Here is a 27,914-nt window from a genome sequence, read left to right on the forward strand (position 1 = left end):
TCTAATCTGAACAGTCTGTGGGACACAGCTCACCCTCATATAACACACTGATCTGATGCCCTAAATGCTGTCTTCAATAGTCTTCGTCTTCTTCCTTTGGTAGTTCCTTGTGCCTTTTTTTTTTTCCTCCTTTTCCTTTTATTTTAATAGGGATGTGATCGTCATAGCAACTAAAAGATATAAATCTTGCCTAATTGAATCATTGCTCTGAAAATGATAGCCTGGACAAAGATTGAGTTAAAAGCGGGGGGGGGTGGGGGGGGAGAAGTATCGAGTGGATGGGAATGATAAAAATATTAAATCTTTAGAATTCCTGGGTTTGGATTATTATTATTATTATTATTATTATTTTGCCTATTTTGTAAGGTACATTGTTACTCTTCAAATGCAGGGCCACCTAACGGTAGAAGGAACCGGGCGGGGCCATAGTAGGGCGGGCCTGCAGTTAATTAGTAGTAAAATACAGGTTATGAGTATAAAGGTGGGCCCTCTCCCAGGTTACCGCCTCCTCATCCTAAGGATGAGAACATTTGGAAGAGGAGGATGGTATCGGACGCCCAGGATCTAACTTAAGCCGCTTAAGTCTGGCACTGCTGGAAGCGCTCCCTGCCTGGGGCTGGGCCTGTACCTCTCCCAGGGCACAAGGTAAGGACGGGGGAAGGGTCTCGGAAGGCATGGCTCCCGCAGCCGGCCCGATGCGCATTATGTAAGTAACAAGTTACTCCGAGGTGCGCACGTGAGAAAGCGGGCCGGGCACCCGGGAACTGCCAGTCACTGGCGGGGCGCGCCCGGGGGGACAACCCGATGCCCCTGTCCCTCGGATCTGCTGGCTCCCCGCGAGACGCGTGGCTGCGAACGGCTGCCTGCGACCCGAGGCTGAGCGGCCACATGGCGCGCGCGCTCGGGGACATGGCAGCTGCGCTTTGTTTCCAGCAGCGAGGGTGAGTCACCGGCCCCCGCGGTCCCAATGCGCGCAAACACAGGGACCCAGACAGCTGAAAAATTCCCAGCAGGAGCAGCTATCAAAGCAGCTGCAGCCTCGTCCTCTTCTGCCTCCTCTTCCTCCTCGGCCGCCGCCGCGACCGCCCCCTTCCCGCCCCGCCCCGTCCCGTCCCGTCCCGTCCCGTCCGCTCCTCCTCCAGCCGGGAACGTAGTCAGGGGTTCGCGCCGCCGCGCGCCCATTGGCCAGCGGAATGCGCCACGTCACAATGGAGCCGCTCGGAGGCAGAGAGCCGGGCAGCGCCGGGGCTTCCTGCTGAGCCCGCAGTCTCTGGCAGCCGGGAAAGTGCGGGAGGCCGCGGGCCTCTACCCCGGCACCCCGAGCGCGCACACGCTGGGGCCGGCGCGGCCCCGGGCTGGAGTCGCGCGGGAGGTCGGAGCCTGACACCCGGCGCGCGGAGGAGGAGCCGAGCCACCTATCTGGCGGCGGAGGAGGACGGGGTAAGGGGGACGCAGCAGGTGGGGCTGACGCGCAGGTGCGGTTACCTGCCTACGCCTCACCTGTGAGCGGGACGCCGGCAGCGGGTAGGTGGCGCGGCGGCTTCGCGGCTCCCGGGCCTACGGGACAGAGGGAGCAGCACCCCAGAGAGAACCTCTCCTGGATGTTGGGGTCACCTAGGGTAATTGGAGTGGGCGGCCGCTCCCGTCTCTACCCCGCAGCTCGGCACCGCACCTGAGCCCGAGTCCTGGCGGCGGTGCGGGAAAGGCTGCCTTTCCATGCTGGGGTCTGGCCCCGGTGAGCAGAGCTCCCTCGAAGGGGGCCACGTTTGGTCGCTCCTGTTTGCCCCCCTGCCCTGGCGCTGCTTGTTGGCAAACATTTTATGCTCTTGGATGCTCGTTATCCGCCTGCATTTTGGTGGTGGTGTTAGGCGTTCATTCGTTTGAGAGAAAGGGGGGCCCTGGTGCCCATTTAGAGAGAGGCTCAGAGTTTCCTCCTGGGCTGCAGTTGAGCAGGTGTGAGAAGTCAGTGAAATCCATTGCTGGTTCATTAATCTGTGCCCTCAACTGACTTCCCAAAGTCCATAGGTTGCCTGTAGTCGGATGACATCTGTGGAAGACTTCTTTGTGGTCAGGAACACTACCAGCTCCCCCCCGCCCGCCCCACCACAAAAAGGACAAACCTAAATTTAAAAACAAAAAACAATGTGTACTTTTTGAAAACATTCACCTTTCCTAAGAACGTTTTTTAAAATCCCCTTATAAAAAGCTATCAGTGTGAAATATTCAAATCGTAAGTAGGTAGCCAATTTAAATAGGCAATTTGTTCAGTGTATTTTAAGAAGAAATTAGGGGCTGGAGGTGTAGCTTAATGACAGCATGGCCTTAGCATGAGCGTGGCCCTGGGTTCAGTTTCCAGCACCCAAGCTACTGTTACTACTACTGCTACTACTAATAGCAATAATAGTAACAGCAGCAAGTATTATTACTAAATGGCATGTGTCTTTTCCAGAGTGCTGTGTTGTAAACCTAAGGGGAGCTTGAAGTATGGAAAAGAAGTCAAGCTGCTGTATAATTACTTAACAATTCCAGTGCACACATTACACCTCCTGAGAACCCAAAATACTCTAAGCTGTGCCATCGTCACTTTCTTTTGCCCCTGGCTTTCCTAGTCAGTAGTTCCACTCTTGAAGAGAATATGAAAAGCCAGCTAATCCCCCAGGTGACTGGGTCTGTGTGATTTAAGACGTTAAGCCCTAACATGTCTGATACTGCTCTAAGCTGAAAAGAATGTTCTTGGTTCAGGGAGTGGGCAAGGTTATCATAGAGTGTGCCACATTTCTTATGCCTAGATTTCAGAAAATTTTCTTAATCCACATGTTAGAATTAAGTTTACTGTTGTTTGAAACTTGTTTTGTTTTTCTTCAAGTAGAGGAAAAACATGTTCTAACATGTACACCCTGACATGAGCTTGTTCACATTTTGAGTGATTTCATGTGACTAGTTAGGATTTGCTTTTTAAGCCTGTTCCCCACCGAACCACCATTGCACATGACTGTTTTAACTTTCAGAACCCTCAGGATGAAAACACTAACATAAATGAAAAGTAGGGCCCTTTTCATTTTAATTATTTCTAAAGTTGAATTTACAATTTTTTTTATTTCTCCTTCCCAGCAGCCTTCTACTAGCTATTGCTATTAACAGAAATTAATGCATCTGACTGTCACACTTGGTGAAATGGTTTATATTGCTCTGTGTGCCATGTTCTGGTACCCAGGGTACTGGATATTCCAGAAAACAACTTAGGCCTGTGACCACCCAAAAGAAATTTGGAGGCCCACTTACTGTATAGAATTTGTTTAGCCAATTGTAAAACACTTTCTAATTTTGTGTCTTGTCTGTTTTCATATTTCTGCCTTTTATCTCCTACTGTCATTTTATTTCTCATCTCTATCTCCTAAACTTCCTACGTGCCTTTACAATGACTTAGTTTTCTCTGGTGTGCAAAATAATAACTTTACATACGTGATAAACTGTTTTTCTTTTTCTAGATCATTAACATTGATCTCAAATAAAATTAGGTCTAGCTTCAGTCACTGGATCTCTCTATGAGTCTTATCACTGTTATTCATTTAGAAATTGAACAAAGAGTAATAAAAAGCCCCCGTTCTGTGACTTCCTTTCTAAATGAAAGGATTTTACTCAATTGCAACACAATTTAAATTTATTCTTTCAATGCTACTGTGAACAGAGTAAAGGAAACGAATAAAAATGAGTTGTCAGGGCTTCAACCTTGTCCTTTCCTTTTTGTCTTTTGACCTTTATGCTGTCTTTGATATGGGTCACATGATTCTCCTTGTCCCTTTCCAGGCTGCATATGTTTGAACTTGAGTGTAGTTTCTTCTTTCTTCTTGTCTGTCTCCTCCCCTGGCCATTTCCACAGCTCACTTCTGCAATGCCCATCCTTCAGTGAACAGCATCTTTCATGGAAGCTGCTGGTACACAGCTTTATTTTTCTTCTGTTTCCAGCTCTATGCAGGTGACTGAGATTTTCCTCTGCTCATCTCTGAGGACCAAATTCTTTACCATGAAGCAGCATATTCCTTCAGGTACTTTCTCAGGTATGCAGAATTGAGAGTATATTTAAGCCTTCCTTATTTTCTTTTTTCCAGTACTGAAGGAGGTTGAACTCTGTGCCTTGTGTTTGGAAAGCAGAAGCTCTGCCACTCAAGTCACTCCACCAGCCCTTTTTATCTTGGTTACTTTTGATCTAGGGTCTTGCTTTATGCCTAGCTGACCTGTACTGCAGTCCTCCTTTTTGTGCATCCCTGCAAGTTGAGATTTTAGATGTATGCCACCATGTTCAGTCTTTGATTGACATGGGGTCTCACAAACTTTTGCCGGAACTGGCATCTAAAGAACCTCAATCCTCCTGATCACCGCTTCCCAAGTAGCTAGGTTACAGGTGTGAGCCACCATACCTGGCTAAAACCTTCTTTATTTTCTCCTAGCAAATCCTTTCTCAGCATTTTGAAATATTTTTTTTCCAAAATCTATTGAAAATTACAAGTAAGAGTTCTTCAGACTTTTCCATATGAACATGAATGTTGCATACTGAAGGGCTGGGGTTGAGCTCTAGTGTCACATGAATGACTTACTGTATTAGTTAAGGTTAACTAGTACTTACAGAGACCACAAAAAACAATGGCTTAATCAAAGTGATGTTCCTTTCACATTAAAGAAAAAAGTTATAGACAGACAATCCAGAAATGAATGATGGTTCTGCAGTCTTCTAAGAACAGTACTAGTTCCATCTACCATATGTAAAATGAGACTGTCACCCTTGTAGTCCAAGATGATGCTTCAACCAAGACATCCCAGTTGCCAGTGGCAGAAAAGAAAGAAGTAACAAAACGGAGAAGGAAAGATTTGCAGTCTTTTAATGAAATTTCCTATAAAGCTGTTATATACTTCTCTTATATTTCATTGACCAGAATTTAGTGCCTTACCTCACCTGCTGGAATAGTCTGGAAAATATCACCCTGAATCCATAGTCTTATTTCTCAGCCAGAAAGTGTGGGGAGGTTCATATGCTTAGGATAAAAAGGGAGAAATGAACTTTGGGGTATCCAAACACCATAATTATTCTAAACCTCTTTTTTTTCTTGACCAGTATTACCTATCTTATAGGATTCTTAGGACTGAAAGAAATATTACACATTAAAGCATGTAACATTGTGCATCAAAGCATGTAACACAGTATCTGGCATAAAACAGGCTTTCAGTAAATACCTTCATATTCCTCCTTGTTCCTTTTTCCTGTTGCCACATAATTGATATTTAAATTGTATTTTAAATATTGGGGCATTTGCCCTAATTGATGGTAGTGGACTGCAGGGGTTGTACTTTGCCATGGGAGGGAGACGAGGTGTTTCACAGGGAGCAACATATCATTGTACAATGTCAGCATTTATTTCTTTAGCTTAAAAATCCCACTAACATTAGAAACATGGCTTACAAAATGAAATGAACCTGGATAGGATTCTTGGATCTGCCACTTACTCAATGAGCAATTGTAGCCTCTCTCATTTCAGCTTCCTTATCTATAAACTGGGATAATAACCATTTAACTTGGCCTAATTTGGGTGAATCTTTCCTAAAATGAACTCTTACTCTGTTTTTAAAAAATATATTTTCAAGTTAGTCATCTGTGTGCATTTCCAAATGAATGTTTTTAACTTGTTAGTCAAGCTTTAGAATTGTCTCCAAAATGAGTTTTTAACTCAAATAAAGCAAAACCATTCCTGTATTTTTGATCATTGAGAATTACCACCATGAGAGTGTTGGGAAGGAGATGTCGAGATGCTGTGAGTGTATGTGCAGATGTATTGTAATCAGAGACTGAATGGTGACTTTACCAGTAAGCTGCAGGAAGTGAAGGAGGAATGTGGTTTAAGATGAGCTCACACATGAGGTGAGATGAACCTGACCCTAGGCTGGGACCTGCAGGTTCCCAGCACCATTCCAAAGGAGGCATTTCATAATGTTTGGAGCCATCTTTAAAATAACTGTACATAATATATAACTTTGCAGTGTGCTACAGTGAAAAGGGCAGCTTAATTTAGGTATAATTTAATTTCTAAATATTTTCATACTATTCTGGTAAACTTTAGATTTTTTTTGATACACCAACCAGTGCGTCTGAGAAAGGAAACTATAAAGCAGAGTCAGTCAGGGAGGAGTTGATCTGCATAACCTGATCTGATAGCAAGTAGAATGTGAAGCCATGTAGCCAAGTGGGAAAAGACTGTTGGCAAAAGACTCAGTAGCCCATAAAGCAGCAATGGAGAGTGAGCACATGGTGGGAGGCATGGGCAGTGTGTTCTAGAGGGCAGGCTGGACTGTTAGGCCTAGCATGGTTTATCTCAGGCCATTGGGCAGCCACTGGGTTTCAGGTTTGTGTAGGCAGGACCCAGCGTGGCAGGGGAATATCATATGTAGGTACATGGGCAGGGGATGCCGTGTCGTCTTGCTTTGTCCAGCTAAGCTAAAGGGGAGCTTGTGGGAAAAAGTGTTGCCTCTAATCCCTGCAACCACCTGGGAGGAAGCCCTCCTTCCATGTTTCTCTTATCGGTGTAGTGTGCATGACTTGGGTGGAGAGAGGTGTCAGCCCTTCTGCACATTATTTCTTGCTCAGGGTGGATACATTTAAGGTCAGTTCTATTCATCTAGAGTTCATTTGTCTAGGCAAAACTATATGAGTTTGTTCCTGGCCCCATTTCAATGCTGAAATAGGCAGACCTCAAGTGAGCTATGACTTGTCTTCCAGAAGCACTCATGAGTCATAATGCAGTTTCTCAACAGCACCACATTGTGTGTGGTTGGTGGTCAGGTTCACAGGCTATCCCAAGAAATGCTTGCTGTTCCAGTACCACCTTAAGGTGCTGGAAGTCTCTCACCTCTGCCCTCCCAGGAATGCCCTGTAACTGGAACTTATTGCTCTGCTTTTGTCCTGGTATTTGGAATTTCCCCTTCAGTAGCACTCTGAGCTCTTTTCTACCTTGGGGCTTCTCAGATGTGGTTCCCTCTGTGTTGTGAATGTGCCTACATACTTCCTTCTTGTCAGTTCAGGGTCAGCTCAAGTAAAGGGACTTCAGGAATATGTTTCCCCGTAAAGGTAAAGCACCTGTCCCCTGTCCCTGTATATCCATCATTCTTTCATGTCTTGGTTTATGGTTTGCTTGCTTGTTCTATTCCTCTCACCCCGACCACAATGTAAGTTGAGTGAAAACAAGACTTTGTTTGTCTCTGTTGTTGACCTGCTCTAACAGCTGCTATGTAGTAAGTGTCCCAGGATTGCTGCATGTGATAGTGGGCAAATAATTTTGCTCCATTGGGTGTAAAATTGGGTTATCAATATATATGACACCTATATCACAGAACAAATGCAGGCCTGGAGTCAGTGGACTGACAGTTCTTTTCCCCACAACCTTTAAGTTCCATATTTTTGCAGATAGTAATACCATCTACCCAATGAGCTAACCCAGAGAAACCTAGAACCAGAAATCATTTTGGGCTTCTTCCTTCAGTGCCTCTACACTTCTGCTTATACTGTTGGTAGCTAATTTCTCTAGAGGCCATGTCCTTCAGCTTCCTCCCATTACCACCCTTCCTCTACAGCCTCTTTTGCCACATGGGTCTTTTCTAGGAACACTGACAACTGTCTAAGTGATAGTTTAGTTCATAATAGTCTTGCCCATCTTCCACCCCAACCCCCAGTTTGTTGTCCACGTTGCAGTAACCTTTCTGAAGGTTACCCATAGCTTTGCTGCCCTGTGGTATGGCTGCCTTTGCCGTGGGGAGCAAATCCAAATGCCTTGATGTACCATATGATAAAGTCTGCCTTTGTCTGGCTTCTGCAACTCTACAGCTTCACCTATTGCCACTCTGTCATTTCTGCATCTCCAGTGCATGCACTGTAGACACAGTGTACAGAGTTCACCCCATACACAACCATGCTGAGCTATTTGCAGTATGGGGAGGGAGGTTCTAGGTAGCCAGGTGGCTTTGCTCCATGACTACCTTTCTTCCCTTTATCTGCAATCCTCTTGACAAGCCTGTGCCCATCTTTCAAGACTCAGTTCAGACATCCCTCTTCTAAAAGACCATTCCTGACATCTTTTCTCTGCCTACCCTGCCCCAGAGCCCTCTGGCCTCTGTGCTGTTTCAGAGCCTTGTACATTGATGATAGAACCTTTGCCAGGAAAGAGCTCTGCCTCCTCTTTGTGTTCCTTCCAGATAAAGAAAGTATTCTGTTCACCTGTGGGCTTCCTGGGCTAGGCTTCAGACCAGACATACGATGGACATGCAATAAGAAGGTATCATGGAGAAAATTTGGAAGGAGATTCATCATACCTACTGCCTATACCAGGGCTTCATGTTGCTAACATACTTTTGACTGGTATTTGACTAAGACTTGAAAGAATATGTCTTTGAAGGTTAGAAGTACTAAGATACATTATATATGCTGTTGATAGATATCAGTTGAATACCCACAGTGCTTTGTTAATGAGCTCATGTGTGTTGAACATTTACTGGATTCAGAGTTCAAGACTTGACCATTTGCAAGGGGTACTTGACAACCTTTGCACTTCTGAAATAATCCTGGCATTTGTCTTTCTATTAGAAGTCAAAATTTTAAAGAGTCAGCATAGACTCTTAGCATACAGGTAGTTTAAAACAGAGTTTCTGACTGGTTTTCTTTGAGTGTTCTATTAAAAGGATTTTGTACACTGGGGGCTCTCCTCATACATTTTTAAAGTTAATATCTAGAAATGTTACTCATTTTTAAGTGTTTTTTTTTCTTTTTTATTATTGTTGTACTGGGGGTACATTGTGACATTTACAAAGTTCTTGCAAAATATCTTAGTTGAATTTAGCCCCCCATCAATTCTCCTTTATTCCCACTTCCCCTATTCCTGGAATAATTTCAGCAGGTCTCATTTTTCCATTTTCATACATGAGTACATAATATTTCTACCATATTCACCCTCCTACATCCTTTCCTTATAGCCTCCCCTTTCCCACTGGTATCATCCCCCTCCAGACAGGGCCTGTTTTATTTTTAATAATTATGAAAGATGACTTCTAAGAACATAAACATTGATTTTTTTTTTAAATCATTCTTTACATATATCTAGAGGAAACAAAATTAAATACCAAAATTATTTTACAAATAACACCATCTTATTAAAAAAAACATAAAGATCCTTTTTGTCAAAAGTCAGGAAATGTACATAGTTCTTTTGGTCATGGGACTCATTTCATTCCTCTTTTCCTTTAAAACTTAATCTCAGGCCAGCATTCTCCTGGTTGGATGTCCTTTCTTGATTACTTTAATGTACTCCTCTCTCTTGCTCTTGCTTTTGATTGCTTGCATGGGCTTGCTCTCTCTCTCTCCCTCTCCTTTTCCCTCTCTCTCTCTCTCTCTCTCTGCTCCCCTTCCTCCCTCCCTGCCTCCCTCTCTTTCTCCCTCTCTGTACATATACCACTATATGTATGTGTGTGTGTATATCATTAATTCTTAGAATAATAAAGCTGTAAATATTAAATAGGATTTCTTTTGGATTGAGTTATTTTTACCAGTATACTACTAACCATGACAAGTAAGTTTTTGATGAATAATTATTAAGTATGAGTGGAATTTTATTGGTAAAATATCTTAATGAGATATACACACTTAAAAATCTGTATTTCCTGCATAGTAAACATTACTTTAGAATAAGATAGACTCACAGACTTTGTAATCAAATCAAGCTTTTTTGTTTGTTTTGAGATAGGGTCTTACTATCTCGAACTTGTGATCCTCTTGCCTCTGCCTCACAAGTGCTGGGATTACAGGTGTGTGACACTATTCTTAGCTCTTAGGTGCATTTAAAAAGAAAAAGTAAGTGTTTAAGAAATCTTGCTGCACACATAAGTATAAAGGAATGAAGACAGTATATAATTTCATTGTATTTCTTAAGTTTCTGAATATATGCCAAATGTTGTCTAGTGACTGATCACAAAAATGGTTTTCAGTATTCTTTTGCCTGACACTTGATTTACTCCTCCTCCAAAGCAACTTACCACTGAGTTTGGCTTCTCTCTCAGTCAGGAAAGTCTTTCACTTTCTCAGTTTCTGTAACCCTAAAGAGTATTTCAAAATGACTCTGCTTGGTTACCTGAAATTTGTACACAATGAGCTGAGTTTGTCCCCCCCTTGTAATGTGGGAAAATGACACATTTGTAAAGGAAATCACTGGAAAGGGCCATCAAGTCAGCAGGTGTGAGAAGGAGATAATTTTAAGCCAGAGTTAATTGATCTGGAAATAGATTCCACTAGAGTGGACTCCCAAACCCCATACTTTAGTTTGAAGAGCACTGGTTTAGATGCTTAAAAAATAATTAATTAATAACGTCCATTGAGTTAGCTATTAAAGGGGTAAAAGGCTCTCCCTATAGGAAAATTTAAAGATTTCCTGTTAGGGACATTCAGCAGGGAAAGAGCTTGATTAGAATGTCATCCTTTGAAATATACCCAGTGGAAACTAACTGGATATCAGAGTGATTATCACCACCATTCATTTTAAGAACACAGGAACAAACTCCTAGAACAGTGAGAAACTGAAGTGTACATGTTTTTGATACTCATTGTTAGACTTTGGTTCAAGAGATCACTTGAACCAAAGTTATTTTGAAACCAAAAAAGATCACTATTAACTGAAGGTCAGCTGGGTCAACAGGTGACTGACTTCTAAGAACAAATCTTAATCCTATTGGAAAAATAATGCTCAGCATTTTATTAAGAATGCTAACTTCTGCAGGGGGAGGGGGGAGAAATGACCCAAACATTTTATGCACATATGAATAAAAGAAAAAAAAAAAGAATGCTAACTTCTTCCCAGAAGGAGGAGTTTCAAGATGCAGAGGTGTTTGGTCCCAGGAGAGACCTGGAACTTTTTTCTTCATGGAGTAGTACAATCAGAGGATTTGGATGGAATTTACAATTAACCTGGCTATCATCCTATTGAGTTGCAATATTTTCTTTGGGCCCTCCCAGATCCGGATGCTCTGGCCCTGTATGAGAGGACATTTACCCAGCTGTCCCCTGCTCTCTTCCCTTCTCTCAACAACAAATGTCACCTGAAATGCTTCAGGAGACTACACTGCATCATTTATTATTTTATATCACTTACAGCATACTCAAGCATTTGTATTCACATTTACTCTCCTGATGATCTGTTATACATGGACCAAGTATTATCTCTAAAATGCAAATGCAGAATTGGAGCTCCTCGGTGGTGTGTGGCTTAGCTAAGTTAGCTTCACCCTTAGTGAGAGATCTGACAACTCAGATCCCGATTTTTTTCTTCAATTTTTTTTTCTTTTTCAATTTTTTCCTCAATATTTTGCCTGGGTCCTTTTCACAGATGGATTATTTTTATAAGAGGCTCTAAGGACTGGGAAACTTGCCTGAAAGTGATAGTATGAAAAGTAAAATAGATATGCTTAGAAAATACTTAGTAGAGTGCATGGCTCCTAGCAAATCACCAAATTTTTAAACAAACAAACAAAAAATTACATTTGAGACTTTGTTCTGATATGGTTTATATTATACATTTTTTTAAAAAGTGAATTAATTAGCAGAACATTTAAAATGTGCCAGGCATCACACCAGGTACTGGGAATAAGTCCAGCAAAGAAGCAATACATCTTAGAGAAGTGAAGGAGACAATAAGCAATTGCAAGATATAATGTGATAATAGGTGCATTATGAAAAATAAAGCAGAGTGAAGGGCTAGAGAGTGGCTAGTGATAGGAATGAGGTACAGTGGTCAGGGACTGCAGTCCTGGAGTGGACTTTTGGGAAGTCCTGAATATGATGCTTATGAGTCTGACTTCAAGGCTTTGAGTTTGAGTTTATTCGGTAACCGATTCAAGTCATGATATTCTGGAGTTGTGTGGAAGAGACCCTAAAGAGTAGCTATTGATTTTTAACTTTTTCCGTTGTAGATATACTTGAGGGTCTTTCCCAGAATATACACATATTGTGTGTATAACATTTTAATATGCCTTGAAATCATCTGTGGACCTCCTCCACACTCATGTCTCTGTTCTATTTTAGTCACTTCTTTTTACTCATAACACATTAAGGTTGGGAAAGACAAAGTAAAAATTGTCAACAGTGCCACAGGTAATTAAGTGTCTAAATCAAGGACACAAGGTTCCCATAAAGTTATTCATTGCTTTCTTCACTAAAATCTGTTTGTAGAGAGTTGAATTATCTCAAGGTTAGGGTCAGAACTTTGATCTTTTTAGCCAAAAATAAAAACAATCATAGTCTATAAAGCATCTCCTGGTTTTTGTATACACTGCTATGGTCTGAATGTCTGTGTACCCCAGGATTCATGTGTGGAAACCCAATCCCCAAGGTGATATTGAGGCCTTTGGGAGGTGATTAGCTTGTGAGGGGTGGAGTGGGATATAGAAGCCATATCAAACTAGAGCAAGGCCCAAAGAAGCTTGTGCACCCCTTCCTCCATGTGAAGACAAAGTGAGAAGTCAACTGTCAATGAAGAAAGCGTTCTCACCAGACACCAGATCTGTCAGTGTCTTGATTTTAGACTTCCTGGGCTCAGTAACTGTGAGAAATAAACATTTGTTGTTATTAAGCTATCCTATTTATGATATTTTGCTACAGCAACCTGAACAGACTAAGATGTGCACCATTTTGATTTACGTAGAGTAAAACCTCCCCAAGTAGGGGGTGGCTTAGTGGCTTTTTCCTATTTCCTGACTAGTAGCACAACATAGATAAATTCCAAGTATTCAGATGTTCTAGAAAGTAATGAGCAAGTGCTGATGGCATGAAAAAAATAGCAAAGAAATGGGGAAGTGGCAAGATTTTTCTTTCCTTACTGCTGAAACTTTGGCACCTTGTGGACTGAAAGAGTGAATAGAGAATAATAGTTCCTTTAAAGGTCTCTGAACATACAAACAGCAGTGGGCTGGAGATGGAAAAGGCCTTGTCCCTGTTTGAGCAGAGGCAGTGACTCCCTTAGGGTAAAACAAAAGCCACCCCCACCTAGTAATTTCCTCTGAAGACACTTTATACAGCTATTCCTAAGATAAACTTGTCACTGTTAGGAGAAAATTCACTGTAGCAACTTATCTTTCAAACCACACTTCCTTAATAGATGTCTCAACTTTTAGTACTACAAAATAACCAAAAATTTTAAGCAGTAATCATCCACACTGTGGAATTACTACGTGATTTCCAAAAGTAGATGCTGTTTAAAGGTTGCAATTTACGTCTTCAAATTTTTCTAGCAAAATACATCTGACTTTAACCTCAGAAACCCAGCAAGTCTATCTTTATAAACATTGACATCTACTGAATTTTTTGACTGTTTTCCATTGTTGCTCTCATAAAGGCATACATACCTTTTCAGTTAGCATTACCCCCTTAATTCTACTGACTACTCTTATAGAAGAATCTAGTCTTTTCTCCCTTAGTCAGTGAAAGGCTCTTTCCCTGTTGGTCCTCTTCCCAGCCACCCCACCCCCCATTTTTAGAATTTTTAACCTACTTTTTCATCTGTGTGCCTTGTTACTATGGTGATAGGTGCCATAGAAATAGAGAACAAAGCATATGTAATAAGTATCTCCTACAGGGTTCATAATGCTAAAAAGGGATTCTAGATTTTTCAGACACTATTGGTGGCAGATATGGACAAGCCCAACTGGGAAGAGGCACTGGAGTTATGGGCAGTTTTGGGCCCTACTATTCCCATTGTCCTGTTCTTCTCTATTCCAGTTGCTTCTCTACTCAGGAGTCATTTTGAAGCTGAAGACAGACCAATGGGAGCCTGAAAAGAGGATGTAGCACAGAAATTAGTACCATAGAAATAGTCAGTGCACAGCAAAGGACAAATACTACTACTAATGCATATTACATAGGAGGGTATCTTAGGAAGGTTTTAATGCATACCAGTCATTAATTCTTTGCTGAATTTTGCTTTGTTCACCTTAATCTCTCAATGGAGAAGATAGACCAGTTTAGGATTTCCTCTCTTCAGTGTTCTAAACTCGTGTTAGATTTCCTTTTAATTTGATAAACAACAATCCTGATTACTAATAGCTTATAGTATTTGCTCTTGACCATTGAATTAAACAAATAGGTAGCCTACATTAATGCATGTTTACTTTGCATTTATTTTATGATTACAATAAAATACTCTCTGGATAGTGTGGCTTTAGCCTTCTGCATGCATGTTCATTCTGTCATATAGTACATCTCCATGTCTCATGTTCCTACATGAGCTACCCAAGATTCAATCAATATCCAAGTTACTATGTTCTACCTTCATTCAAGTGTATTTAAATTTGATTATTTTTGAATTTTGTTTTACTTATTTTTTTGCTTAGATGGCATGCACAATTTAAAATAATTTAACACAGTGTTTTAGAATATGAGACATGGTTCACAAATCAAATTTTTGGAGCTAAATAAGTGACCTGACTCCCATGCCTGCTGCATTGTGGCATGAGGATCTAAACTTCCTCCATCTCTAAAGTCTTGTTTCTTTGCCCCTATAGCTCCTTTCTTTTCGCCTGATGCATGTGTATTTGTTGAATGACTCTAACACTGATTTAAAAGTATGCTTGGATGCAGACCACACTTTGAGTTTTTAAAATACCTATAGTCAGCTTTTCCCCTTAGTGGCATGGATGAAGGGAGAGCATTGGGGTTGGGATTTGGGTGCCCATATTGACTCTGGTCAACCTCTGCCTGGGGCAGGCTTGCAGGTGCATTTTAACCCTGTAAGTAACACATGGCTTCGCCATGCTATTCCAGGAATAACCCAGGAGCCCCAGGAAGGTTTTGAAGCAGAGGCAATAGCAGATTTGTTTAGGGAAGTAATGTTGACAGCCAAATGGAAAATGTGTTGGGAGACCAATAGGGCAGTGAGATGGAGTAAAGAGACTAGTATGAAAGAAAGTTGAGAAAAACCTATAGGATTAAATGTTCTACTTCCTTTGATCAGAAGCATCATATCATAATTACTTAAATAAAACTGTGCTTACTGATGTTTTACTGTAACTTCTAATTTTTCAGCCATTTTTCAGCCAAGGAATGTATTAAGTTCTCAACACATCCTCAAATTTCAGGTTTATCAATGAGTATACTTTATATTAACACTATTTAAAATATTATAGCCTCTAAATGTGAATATCTTTTGACTGGAAATGAGAAACAATCTGGGAGAAATAGAATTGGTTCTATGGGAAAAATAGACTCCTGTTACCTGCTAAAACCAGATAGTACCTTCATGTAGGACAGCTTATTGTTGTCCAGGAGACCAGGAAACTGTGGACACACTGTGCAGGTTTCATGGTCTGGGGAAAACAGAGATTGTGTTTGTGAGGAGTTTCTTCTTTCATAGACTACTATTCTCTGATACCTCCTGGGAGGAGGTAGTTTGCATTGCTGCTTTTGATGTCAGTGTGAAAGTAGGCCAGGTAGAATTATTTCTGTTTTTACCAGGTAAGAAATTGGCATTCTGAGAGACTGTGTAACTCTGCTAAAGTTAAGTCAGCTGGTAAGCCAGATGAGTTATTCTCAGTCTCTGAGGACTTCTACACTGTGTGTACAAAGTTGCAACATCAGACTCTCCTTTGGATTGGTGGTAACAAGAATCAAATTTTATCTATAGTTTTAGCAACTTCTTTCTTGGTATTAACAAGTACATCAGTTAAATTTATGGTATAAAATTTTTAATGTGATTTTAATACCTTTAAAAGGGATTAAAATTCAGGGAGCAATAGAAACTCGAACATTAATCCAAAGCCATTCCCATGTACCAGAAAGATTGAGTTAGACAAAGTCTTCCTGGCCCTATGCATACCTTGCTTTTTTGACTTTCTACTTTTTTTTTTATTTTTTGAATCCATGCCCACCTTTAGGTGAGGGCTAGAGAGAAGTGTTACCCACTGGGGCAAGATTTTGAACTCTGGTGTGGTCTTCACAGTAGTCCAATCTCTGCCTTTTTTTGCAGATTTCTGTAAGCCTCAGGGTTATAAGGTAGTCCCTCTACCTGCTCTTCTCCATCTGGAACACTTATGATTGTGTTAAAATAATCGACCATTTGTTTAACCTTTATCCCTGGACTGATTTTTATGAGGTAGGGATGGCATGTGTTTGGCAGCATCATTGGTTTCCTTACCATTGTTGGTTCTCCAGTGTCATTCTCTGTGTCATGGCCACTGACTGTTTATGAATGAATCAGTAAATGACTGCATGCATGCATGTTTAGTCTGTTGTTCATTCCATCTAACTAAGCTGCCTTTTATTTCCCTCAAAGTTGTCTCTGAAGACTATTCACATTGATGCTAGTTTTACTATTTCCAGTTTACTAGTTTTGCAGGATTTTAGATAAATCAGATTACTCTCGTTTGCTTTATCTGTAAAGTAGAGAAAAACTTCATGGGGTTGTTGGCAACATTCAATTATTTGTGTGAAGTACTTAGAAGATTCCCTAAATGTCTTAGGCTGAACCCCAGCTTCTATGATTGTTATAACACACTGAACATATCCAACTACTTGAACTTCAAGTCAACTACTTATTAGGGTCTGGGGGTTCTCATATTGGGCTTTTTAAAGTCTTGTCTACTGGGGAAAGGAAACTTCTCAGTTATTTGTCTTTTGATGATTTACAATTTATCAATTCAGTTGGGTAGGCTTAAACTGACTTTTTTTTTTCCTTGTTATTTTAAGAGTCAGATTACTTAATGCTGAAAAATTAAGCTTAACAGTTATTGATCTAATAGAAAAACTACAGGTAAGTAGGAGAAATTATAGGTGTCCTGGAACCACAGCAGAAAAGCCTCTGAAATTCAACCTTAGCCAGCAAATGGACAAGTAAAAACTATGGTCTTTCACATACTTAAAGCACATTTTGAGACATGTAGACAGTAATGTAAAAAACACTTTGATGCTAATTGATCCTCATCTATAACAATGCTCAAAACCCTCCAAGTAACATAAACCTAGTAAATCCTCATTTAATTTCTTAGGAGTATTAAAAAATTCTTTCATTTGCTATGTACAGAAATGTTACAAAATCAATGACTTATCTGAAAGCAATCTATACAATCCTTATTTTAAAGCAATCTATACATGAAGATTCTAATGATAGGCTCTTATTTTTGGAAAAGAAGCAGTGGGATAGTTTTTGTCTCTAAGCCTGTGGGTATGGAGAACACAATAAGGATACACAGTTGCGTTGTGTGTGCAGTCAGGCTTAGAGAAGAAGCAGAGGAGAGGAGAAAGCTATGTTCTCTAGTGTACAGTTTTGATTCTTTTGTGTCTTTCCTCTCCAGTAACTTCTCAGGGATGTTACACATGCTGAAGTCTTAACAAAAAAAGAAAAAAATGTTCTAAACAAAATGTTTCCTTCCCTAGGTAAGATTTTGTTTTGGTGCTTTGTCAGTGTGCTGGGAATTCTGAAATATTCTCAGCATATTCCTGTGATTTTTAACATAATAATCTGATTTGGATTTACCAGGCTCAGCAGCTGTTGTTTTTATCAACTATGTCTAAGTTGTATTATGGTCCAAAATTGAAAAACCCTTTCTGCTGTGTTGGCCTAGATTATTCAGACTTTTATAAAATTTAATCCTTGTCTCCAGTCCCTGTATATTTTTAATTTCCTTGTAAGAAAACTTACAGTAAAATTAATAATATCCCCGAAAGGGTATTTTAGATAGGCTAAGCCTGTTTGCAGATGTCTCACAAGACAGTAATGAAGTTGGCAGTGTCCTCTAGAAGCAAGGATATGTTCAAAGAAATAGTGGGAAATGACAGTGGAAAAGCATTCTGGGGCCAGATTTAGTGGGGGTGGTTCGTGAAGATACTGTGAAGTTCAGGTAGTTCTGGTCAACACCAGTTCATTGATAGGACTTTCAAGTTTTGCTTGTCTGTGAGCTCAAGGAGGTATTACAGCCCAGCATGGTTTCCTTAACTAAGATAGCAGGAGCTATGCTACCATCTGCTTAAGCCCCACCATGTCTGATGTACTGTGCTTATTAGTTCTGGAAGGCACACTTAAAGAGGGCTTTTTGCAAACTGTGTTTCAGTGATGGGATATATCCGGCACAGAAGATTATTGTGTGTGTATGTGTGTGTTACAGGGGTTTGAATTCAGGGCTTGATGCTTGTGTTCTACCACTTGAGTCCTTCCACCAGTTCCACTGCTCATGTTCTTAGCAATCTTCCTCTTAGAATCATGTTGCTGTTTTCTACTTGGAATGGAGATATTTTCTCTTCTTCCACCTTCCTTTTCTGTTCTCTTTCAAACCATTTCTGGGGGCCTGGGAATGGTCAGTAAAAGCAAGATAAAAGAATTACTGGGTTTCCATTGATAATAGGTACATATTCATGAGGGCATCTAATTTAACATCCTGGAAACAGACCATAACAGCAGATTGAATTATACACAGAAAGTAGCCCTAAACCATGTGGAAAGCATATCACTTTGGCGTGGCTTCCTGAAGTGAGTTCCCTCTCTCTTCCCTCCTACTCAAATAACTGTCTACTGCTAAGGGAGAAGGAGGAGGGAGGAAGGGAGAGAGAGAGAGAGAGAGAGAGAGAGAGAGAGAGAGAGATCAGAGAAAACTGAATAGTTGATAAGTAGAGAATGGTGAGCTATTTGAATGTGATTGCTAAAGCCAACACACATAGGCTTATGAAAACTGTTTGCTATATTTTTAGGAATTTTGCAAGCCAGTTGCTAAATATAACCATTAAATTAAATTATAGACACTTACAATTAAGATACTAAAAGTGAAATCGATACTCAAATTTATGACTTCCTAGTTACTTACTGTTATTTGCTACGCTCTGTGCCGTAAGGTTAGTATTGATGTCTAATGGAGTTGCAGGTGAAAGCATTATGTAATGGCGTGCTGCCCATCTCCTCTCGGCTCTACCCTCAGTGATACTGTGCAGGTAGTTTGAAATTGGCCGTGGAATTTACACCAAGGAAAATAGCAAAGAGTATAAATCAGGACTTTTTGTTTATTTCCTTCAGATAATTTGGTTGTTAAATATCTACCAGTATACCACTGAATATTACGGTGTTGAGGCTATATTTTTTAAAAGACTCTTTCTGCTTTAGAGATATAATCTGAAGCAAGACAGATAATAATATTTATTTAGAATTTTTCTCAGATAATCCAGCAAAGGTGGGTATCGTGATTGTTATATCATTGATAGGTACATGGGCTTCAGTGTATGTTTGGAATTTTCTGTAACAAAAAAGTTAAAATGTTAGTTCAGGGAGGTTACAGTGAAAACAGATAAGTTGCCTATACCCAGTAGGCAAGCATAGAATTGTTTTCGGCACTTGTTTCTCCCTCAAATTTTGATGCCAGTGTTACCTTTGATAAAGTGTTATTTCAAATTGTGTAGCCCTTATGTTATAAGTGGTTCACCTAGACCAATGAGTTTAAATAAAATCAAGAAATTGGTTTCTCATTAAGTAAACTCAAGGAATCACTATTTATAGCCTATCATACCAGTAAGAGCAAAGCAACTCAATAGAGTCATCCCTAGGACACTAAAAAGCTCTTTCTTCTCACATGTATTTGTTTGATTGCAATCCTGTTTGCAAAGCCAGTTGTAAAAATAGGGAAAAATGAATCAAGTTATTACTCAGTAGGCTACTTGCGACTACATGACAGCTGTGTTCCCTTCGGATTTATTTTCAGTCTAGCCAATTTGAGTCATTGCCCAAGAAAGCAGTGCTGTCAAGTGAATTGTCTTCATGTAGATGACGAGCCTTTCTAAGTACTACCTTGCTGATACAGTTGATGTGTTCAGAATTACTGGCCTGTGAATTAAGTTAGTCTAAATTTAATAACTTAAAAAGTCATTATAATCTGGTTACATTTCACAAAGAGAGCAAAAGTACATTATTTTTTCAAACATGAGAAATCAAATGAAAAGATGTGGCATAAATTACTAAAAATACATCTCTGTTTTTCTAAGTTTGGAATTTTAATTTCAAATCTTACTATGAATTTGTGGTGTGGTAACCAGTTGTTCTTGGGCTTGATTATATAATAATTCATACAAACTAAATCCCATTGGCCAGAAAAAACTTATAATGATTAATGAATGCAAGTGGTCACTACAATTATCCCATCAAACAGGGCAGTAAAGAAATTATTGGGCTTTATAATGGGGACAGAGAAAGACAGTAAGATCCTTGAGGGGAAAGTCATCTAGAATATCTGCCTTGTAACTTTTAAGTTATGAGCCTCTGGTCTGTGTAGAAATAGAGCCATAGACCATTCTCTAAGTTTAACCACACATATAAAAAAGCATTTCAAGCACTGAAAGTAACAAATGTGGATTTCAGGTAACTGGTGTCAAAATACCAAAAGGAGCCCTAGAGTGAAACTGATACTGCAAACAAAAATTGCCAGAAGGGAAGCCAGCCATCAGAATAGGGTACAAAGTGTTTGGTTTTGTTTGTTTGTTTGTTTGTTTTAACAGCACTGGGGTTTGAACTCAGGGCCTCACACTTACCAAGCAGGTGCTCTACCACTTGAGCCACTCCACCAGAAGAATAGGGTGGGTACAAAGGAGAAGAATCATCACAACCCCTCCCCATATAAGACAGCAAGGTAGAGACGTTACCTGGAGAACTGGAGGGCCTTGAACCACACTTGGCTGCATTTTTCACACATTTTGTGTAAACGTTACTGTTCCAATAACTTTCAGTGCCAGCAGGGGCCCACTACACTATAGGTCCTGAAAGAGTGTCCTTGAGTGTATAAATAGAAATCATAATTCAAAATTAAGTTGGGCCCTAGAGATTGAGACACCGATTGCTAAGGGAAAGCACACGTTAAGTTCTCAGACAGGAATAATCACAGGACTGTGATTTATTCATTTAAATATTTACTTCACCCTATTATTTGGGCAGGGTAGAGGGGAGACCTCGGTTAACCCTACAGATAGAAGCTGTGTGCTCTTGGAACACACCATCTAGTGAGTAGAGACAATAGAATAACCATAAAGAACATTAAAGAGATTAATTCTGTGGAGGAAAACAAAACAGGAACAATTCTTCAGAATTATATTCCTCAAGGATACACTTTCCTGACTCTTATCAAAACTGGCAAAGAAAGGACATTGATGCTCATAAAAAGTAAAACCCCACCCCAGAAATTCCCTCATTTCTCTTAGTTTAGTGTATCTATTGATAGACGTTCACTATTTCTATAAACAAATTAAAGTCAAAGTGTCTTGGGAGAGGTAGAAAGTAGTTTTTTATTTTTTTTGCACTAAAGTAAAAAGAAAAATATATCCTTGCAGGTTGTGTTCAACAGTTAGCAGTTCACAATCAGGAAGGCAAGGAACACCTGCATTTGGGAGGCCATTAGCTATTTAGAAACAAACTATCTTTGATTGTTTCCAGACCTGTTGCCTCCAATTGGGCAGCCAAGTAGGAGCCGTTAGAAGAGGTGTTTTGTAGTTGTGTACATACATGTGTGCATATGTGTGTGCTTTATAACTCACGCTTGCATTTTATTTGTTTTGTTTGAGACAGGGTCTCACTACATACTCTAGGCTGGACTCCAACTTGCTGTGTAGTCAGGCTCACCTCAAACACACAATCCTCCTGCCTCAGCCTCCCAAGTGCTGGGATCGCAGGTATGGGTTACAACTCATGGTAACAGATAGGCTTTATATCTTCTTCTACTGAATTACTGAGTTGTGTCCATAAAAAATTAAATTGTCCGCTTTAAAAGAAAAATATTTGGAAGGAGAGTTATTAAATGAATTCCTTTCTGTGGGAGATGGAGTAAGGCTGCATTTCATTTTTATTTTTAATTCCAGATGACCAAGTTCAGGCCTTTATGTACAACATTAGCCAGTCTTTGGTGAAAAAAATGAATGGCCTAACAACCTTGTCTATACTACTTCCTCTTCCCCGGGCTCCAGTTTGTATTTCCAGCTGCTTGCTAAACTTTACCACCTCCATGACTGCAAACTTGCTTTAAAAAACACACTCATTGCTCTCCTCTACTGTTGACCCTGTGGCCAAAACTAGGGTGGTCACTCATCCTGGAGTCCTGACTCTCTTGCTGTCTCACCTGACACCAAGTCTTTCTGTGGAATGCTTGAGGGATCCTAGAACCCATTCCCATCAACTGTTTAGCTGAGTGTTTGATGCTTAAATGTGGTGGTAATAGATTTAACTTTTATCCCCTGCCTCTCTTCATCTCAGTCATGTCTTAGTTTAGACCTCCTTTATATTTATCCCCTGAGCCATTGATCTATCTTCCATGTGTATATTTTCCCTTCTTAAGGAGTCTTCCATGCTGCAATCAAAATAGCAAATTCTCAGTCTCTAAATTTAAAATTTGACATGTTACTCCCTTGCAGAAGTGCCTTGATACTTGGTACTCACTGTCAAAAGAATTTAATTAATACAGCTATAAATTATCAGGCTTTAAATGTTCTGGAGCATGGTGGCCATGTCTCTCTAGGATCTGGACCTAATTGGCCTTTGCTTCAGCTTTCTCACTGGGTTAGTTGAGAGGAATACTCAGCCAGATATGTTCATAATTAGCTTTGACTCAAGTGCAACTGAAAGACTCACCAGATTGCTCATGAGTCTCCTGTTGAATATTGGAATATTAACTAGAGCCTTTCACCAGTCCAGCTTTACTTCTCTTTCCTGACCCCATCTCTCCCATCAGCTTGTAATTGTCAGATTTTTCCTCATAGTTCCTCCCAAATACCTTCATTTCTGGTCATTCTCACTGGCCCTCCACTGATCCAGATTGTCATATTTATATTATTTAATTATTATGGTATGGTCTACCTGGGTCCCTTACCATCTCTCTCCTCACTCTGCCCATGTCCACTGTATTTCCCATGCCTCACCAGCTTGATTTTCCTAAAATAGACTCTATTACTGGTTCTGTTTTATAAGTCACTCAAGCCATTCTCTTCATTCTAGAATCTTAAGCCCTTACTCATTATCTCTCTTATTTTCCAAGTCCTGCCACCTCTCTGCTCTTCCTTGCTTGGAATCTTCCTGCCTTGCCCTTCCCCAGCTGAATCTTCTAGGGAAGTTCCTGTATATCCCTGAAGACCAGAGGAACCATCTGTGCTGCTTCCTCCATTCCTGAACTCTGATCATTAGCCTTTGGGATGGCTGCTTTGGGCCACACAGTGGCTGGGGTCAGAGTTATGAATGATCTCCAGCTCTTGTTCACTAGCCATGTGTCTCTGGCAATTTATTATCATTTTTGTAGTGTTGGACTCAAACTCAGGGCCTTATGCATGCTAGGCAAGTACTCTACTACTGAGCTACACCCCTCCCCCCCATCCACAAGTTATTTTTTTCCTCTCTGAGCTGATATCCTTATCTTAAAGACAAAGGCATGATTGAAATAATTACTTAAGAAAGAATGTTCCATATACGCAAAGCATTACACCAGTGTTCATAGTTGAACAACTACACTGTTTAATCCTCAGTTTTTTTCTATTCCTTTTTTTGTTTTATATATATATTTCCCATTTTCCTAGTTTTTATGAGTGTTTTAAAGACAGATATAAGATGAAATATACTTTCTTGTCCTATTAAGCTATAACATAGCAAATACTCAATAAATTCTCCCTGTTAAAATAATTGAATTGTACAACTATAAAGTATCAGGCTCTAAAGTGAAAGTATAGCATTTGACAGGAGCAGAGGGGCCCAAAGGAAAGAGTACAGACTAGGAGGCCAGCCTCCCTCCATACTCACTCCTTTCCGGGGGTGACTTGCAGTAGATTAGACTCCTAGGTATAGACTCTTCAACCTGTTAACACAGTTGCAGTGAAATTGGCTTACTTTCTTAGGGGTGACACTGTCCTTGGCACAGAGCAGGCTCTAAAATGTTTATTAACTTCACTAGCCACATGATTTGCATATTTTATTTAAATGTCTACTCACACGTGTACACAACAATCAGTATTTTTGTCCATCGCTGCTTATATTTATTCAAGGCCTTTTATTCCCTTTTAAATTTCATTCTGATATGTAGCAGCAGTGAGTCTGCTTTGCCTGCAGAACAGCAGTCATTTGCTTTGTGCAGTGTCTCAGGGCTACCTGATCAGGGGCTGAAGTCATAAATAATCATTCTTATTTATTCAGATTATTGAGAAACATTCATAAAAATACTTTACTTCATGTTAGGTTAAATTTACTCAACCTGCTTCGATTTTAAATATAAGGCTGAATAATAGTCAGTAAATGAGAATTCATTATATTTTTCTGGGCCCTCTCCCACACCCAACCTTTTGGAATAGGGATATAATATGGAACCCACAAATTGATTATTCCACCTACTATCCTTCTCAGGAGGAAAATTAAACAGAAACAAGTGTTGTTTAACAATATCCTTTGGACAAGAATAATCAGCTCTTACTATGCCTGGGCTTCTGGGTCTTAGTTAAAAAACAAATGAGTCAAACAGTGAAATACAGTTCTGTTTTTTGGAGTTTATACTTTACAGTAGAAAAGAGAAGACAATAACCTCAGCAAAACAATTAGGACAAATGGGATTTGCCTGTTACTAAGAAGCAAAAGATACTTTGGGGAAAATGTCATTGAAGGTTGCGATTGGTTTGTGTCAGACTGGATTTACTAGCATAGAAATTATAGCTTAACCCTGCATGTCCATTCCAGGCTGCTGGTTGAGTAAGCGATCATATTTCAAATGAGCCAGCTAGGCTACAGGAAGACATTTGCATAAAAGATTGGGGAAATTGCCAAACACCAAAATGAAGACTTACACTTTTGAAATTCCTCTTATTGCTGCTTTGATTAAATTAATGCTTCCAATGGAATGGACTTTTAAATGAAATTTTATTTTGTGCCCCAGCTAATTCCAAATGTATTCTTTCATTTCACTCGACTTTCACAGTGTGATGATACTTGGTTTCACTTCCCAGTGTGTCCACACAGGGAAGTATTTAAATAATATTTAAATATTATTTATGGGAAATATTTAAATAACTGTTTATGAGAGAAGAATATTCTTTCATAATGGATGAGTGCATTTTACATTGATTTAGATTTAGTTTGTGCAGTAATTTTTAGAGAAAGAATATTTCTAACACCTAAATTGATAAATCAGTTGCTTAAACTCTTAAAAAATAAAGACTTCTTTGGACTGAAATTAATTAAGTTACCTTGTGGTGAAATCATCTCTTCTACAGAACTGTTTGATTAGGCACCAGTTGTGAAACAATTGAAATGTTGGTCCATAATTAGAGTAATTATAAACAGAGGTTTGATTGCATAGTGAGTGACATAACGTCTAATGATTTTTCCAAAGATTAAGACCCCAGTGTATTCTCAAGTTGATAGCTTGCTTATGGTGCATTTGTTTAACATGGCCAGTAATGGATCCAGTACTCTTCTGTGTGTAGATTTTAAAGGATGTTCTTTTGTGTTATAGCATTGCATGAAATATTTGGCTATTTATTGTAAAAGTGTTATTTTTACCTAAAGCTAAAAGAGCATTAGTTGAATTCATTTCTTTTTTGAAAAAGTCAGTCAAGACCTTCAGGAAAAGTCTGCTTTCTCAAAATCTAATTGCTCTGTCCATTTGCATCATCTACTAGACAATCTGGAAATGTGATTTTTTTTTTATAGCATAACTATTTTTCTACTTGGAATTTTAATTTTGAAACCCATTCATATTTTATTTCTTGAAGTTATCAGATGTATACTCTAACATAAAATTAGACTTCCTGCTCTCAATCTCAGACTTCTTCCAATGAATTTTTTGACATTTTCAAATTAATTTCAAATAATAGGTCCCTAAACAGTTTTTTCTATTATTTCCTTGTTCAGATACCTTCAGTGATTTTTTTTTTAACTGCTTATGTGATCCAACCTAAATGCTAGGCCTGAATTATGTCTTGAAAAATTCTTAGGTTTACATTTGAATCTATATTTAATATTTGACCCTAATCTACTTTCCGCTCATCTCTTATTATTTCTGTCTCAAAAATTATACTCCACTCATATGTCTATTAGTTAATCCTTAAATCCACCTTGACTTTCTCTTACTCTTTGTTGTTTTATTCTTTGATCCAAAATATTGTATGTCCCATTATTAACCCCTCTCACTTCTGCTCCATACCCCTTCAGCCCTACCTACACAAATCCTGTGTGCCTTTCTTGGTCCAATTCATACCCCCTGCACAGTACCTATTATTCCTTCACTGTATATTGCCATAAAACACAACTGTACAATCCATTTGCTTCATCTTTGTTCTGTTCATGCTTTCTTTCCCAAAGCATAAATGCCTTTTGAGGGTCAGGTCTTAATCTGACACCTTTCCACCTTCTTCATCTCCTAGAACAATACTTTGTAACCAGAAGAAGCCTGGTCATGATTGTTGACACCTGTTGCCAGAGTGAATGCAAAATGTAACATTCCTCTTTCACCTTTTCTTGGTGGCCCATCTCTGGCCTTGACCCAGTGAGTGATACATAGGGCCCTCTTCATTTCTACCTCCATTCAACTAGCAGTGACTAAGTTGTTGCATTTCCTGAATGGATGAAACTCTCCACGATAAAAACAGATGGTGTTGTCATATATAAATAGGAAAATATTTCTTGTGTGTGGGTAAGGAGGGGAAAGGAGACAGGAAAAAATACACCATTAGCTTTCTTGGCACAGTCTTTATGCCTTTCAAATTTGTTTGCTAAGAAATAACCATAGATTCATCTGCTGTGCATAAAGGAGAAACTTAGGTCACTGGCTGGAGACTATGCATGTTGTGCAGCTGAATTTGTCACTGAGGCATGACAAAGCCCCACCCTGATTTAGAAGTTGTGTTAAACTTCCAAATGGGGAATGTGGCTTCTGTCTCATGGAAAGCCATCAAAACTCCAAAATTCCTAGAGAAAACATGGTTTCTTCCCTTTTGCTAATACCAAATGAAGCCACAGAATCCTGCTGAGCTCTGAAACAAAAAGGCACCCTCATGTGCAGAAACACTGCCTGTCTCCTTTGGAATTTGGGCTTTCTACTTGATTCCCTTAGTTTTATGGGTTGTTTTAGAAACCTCATAATAATAATAATGTAGTTGAGCTAAATCTCTCTTCTCTGCTGATGAGGCTCAGTGGAACCCACTAGTCACTGTTAAAGGATTCACGGACCTTTGCTTGGAACACAGAATTGGGTAAATTGAAGGCAAGGTAATGGGAAGGTGTAGCTGTTGTTCCAAGCAAAGAGGTCTAGTTTTAACTCTTTTATCTGTCCCATTAATACAAAATAGCAGCTTTTGCATGCTAAATCCTGAGACTCAATCATCAGCATGATATATACAAGCCACACTTTAGAGAGCTTACTGTTTAGTGGAAAAGAAATAAGCCTTTAATGGAGCAACTACTTGTAGGTGCATGATAGGACTATGAAAGAAAGGGATAGAGCACTGGAAGAGCACCTCTTGTGAAGAAACCTGGTCAGGGTGTCAAAGAGCTGTCCCTTAGGATACAGACTTTGTAAGTCATTGACTCAGGGCATCAGTGACTTTGACTGTCTTGTTTTGGCCTTGAAGATGAGGTTGACCTTTTAAGTGAACTTCTTCACATTGCTTTAAATTGCAGCCATTTAGAATATGAACTAGCCATCCTGGGAAACTTTTTATGCATCTCCTTGCTGTGCATGGTATAACAAGAAATATATATTTGATCTTTGCCCCCAGTTCTTTTGGGATTTCTCAACAGGACCATCTTTTGTTACTGATAGTGAGCTCCTTTCAACCAAATATGAACTTGTACTGAGAAGACTCATTGGGCACCTATATAGCTTTAGGATAGGGCCATGTCACCAGAGAAACCAACCAT

The 27,914-nt window shown here is 39.7% G+C and overlaps 1 long non-coding RNA gene and 1 pseudogene across 2 annotated transcripts in view; both read left to right on the plus strand.

Annotated features, from left to right (window-relative positions):
* The first annotated feature begins 518 nt into the window (after positions 1-518).
* The window catches only part of LOC141421643 (uncharacterized), a 105,982-nt gene continuing 78,586 nt past the window's right edge, over positions 519-27,914 (plus strand). The window contains exon 1 of one of the 2 annotated variants that reach the window (XR_012446283.1): positions 519-645. This is a non-coding gene — a long non-coding RNA (uncharacterized lncRNA). Of the gene's footprint in view, positions 646-1,424; positions 1,525-27,914 lie in introns of those variants that run through there. The other variant, XR_012446284.1, reaches the window with a different exon arrangement.
* LOC141421642 (PHD finger protein 12 pseudogene) overlaps positions 666-27,914 on the plus strand; it is a 97,579-nt pseudogene continuing 70,330 nt past the window's right edge.

This window comes from Castor canadensis, chromosome 3, assembly GCF_047511655.1.
Source record: "Castor canadensis chromosome 3, mCasCan1.hap1v2, whole genome shotgun sequence".
Lineage (NCBI taxonomy): Eukaryota > Metazoa > Chordata > Mammalia > Rodentia > Castoridae > Castor > Castor canadensis.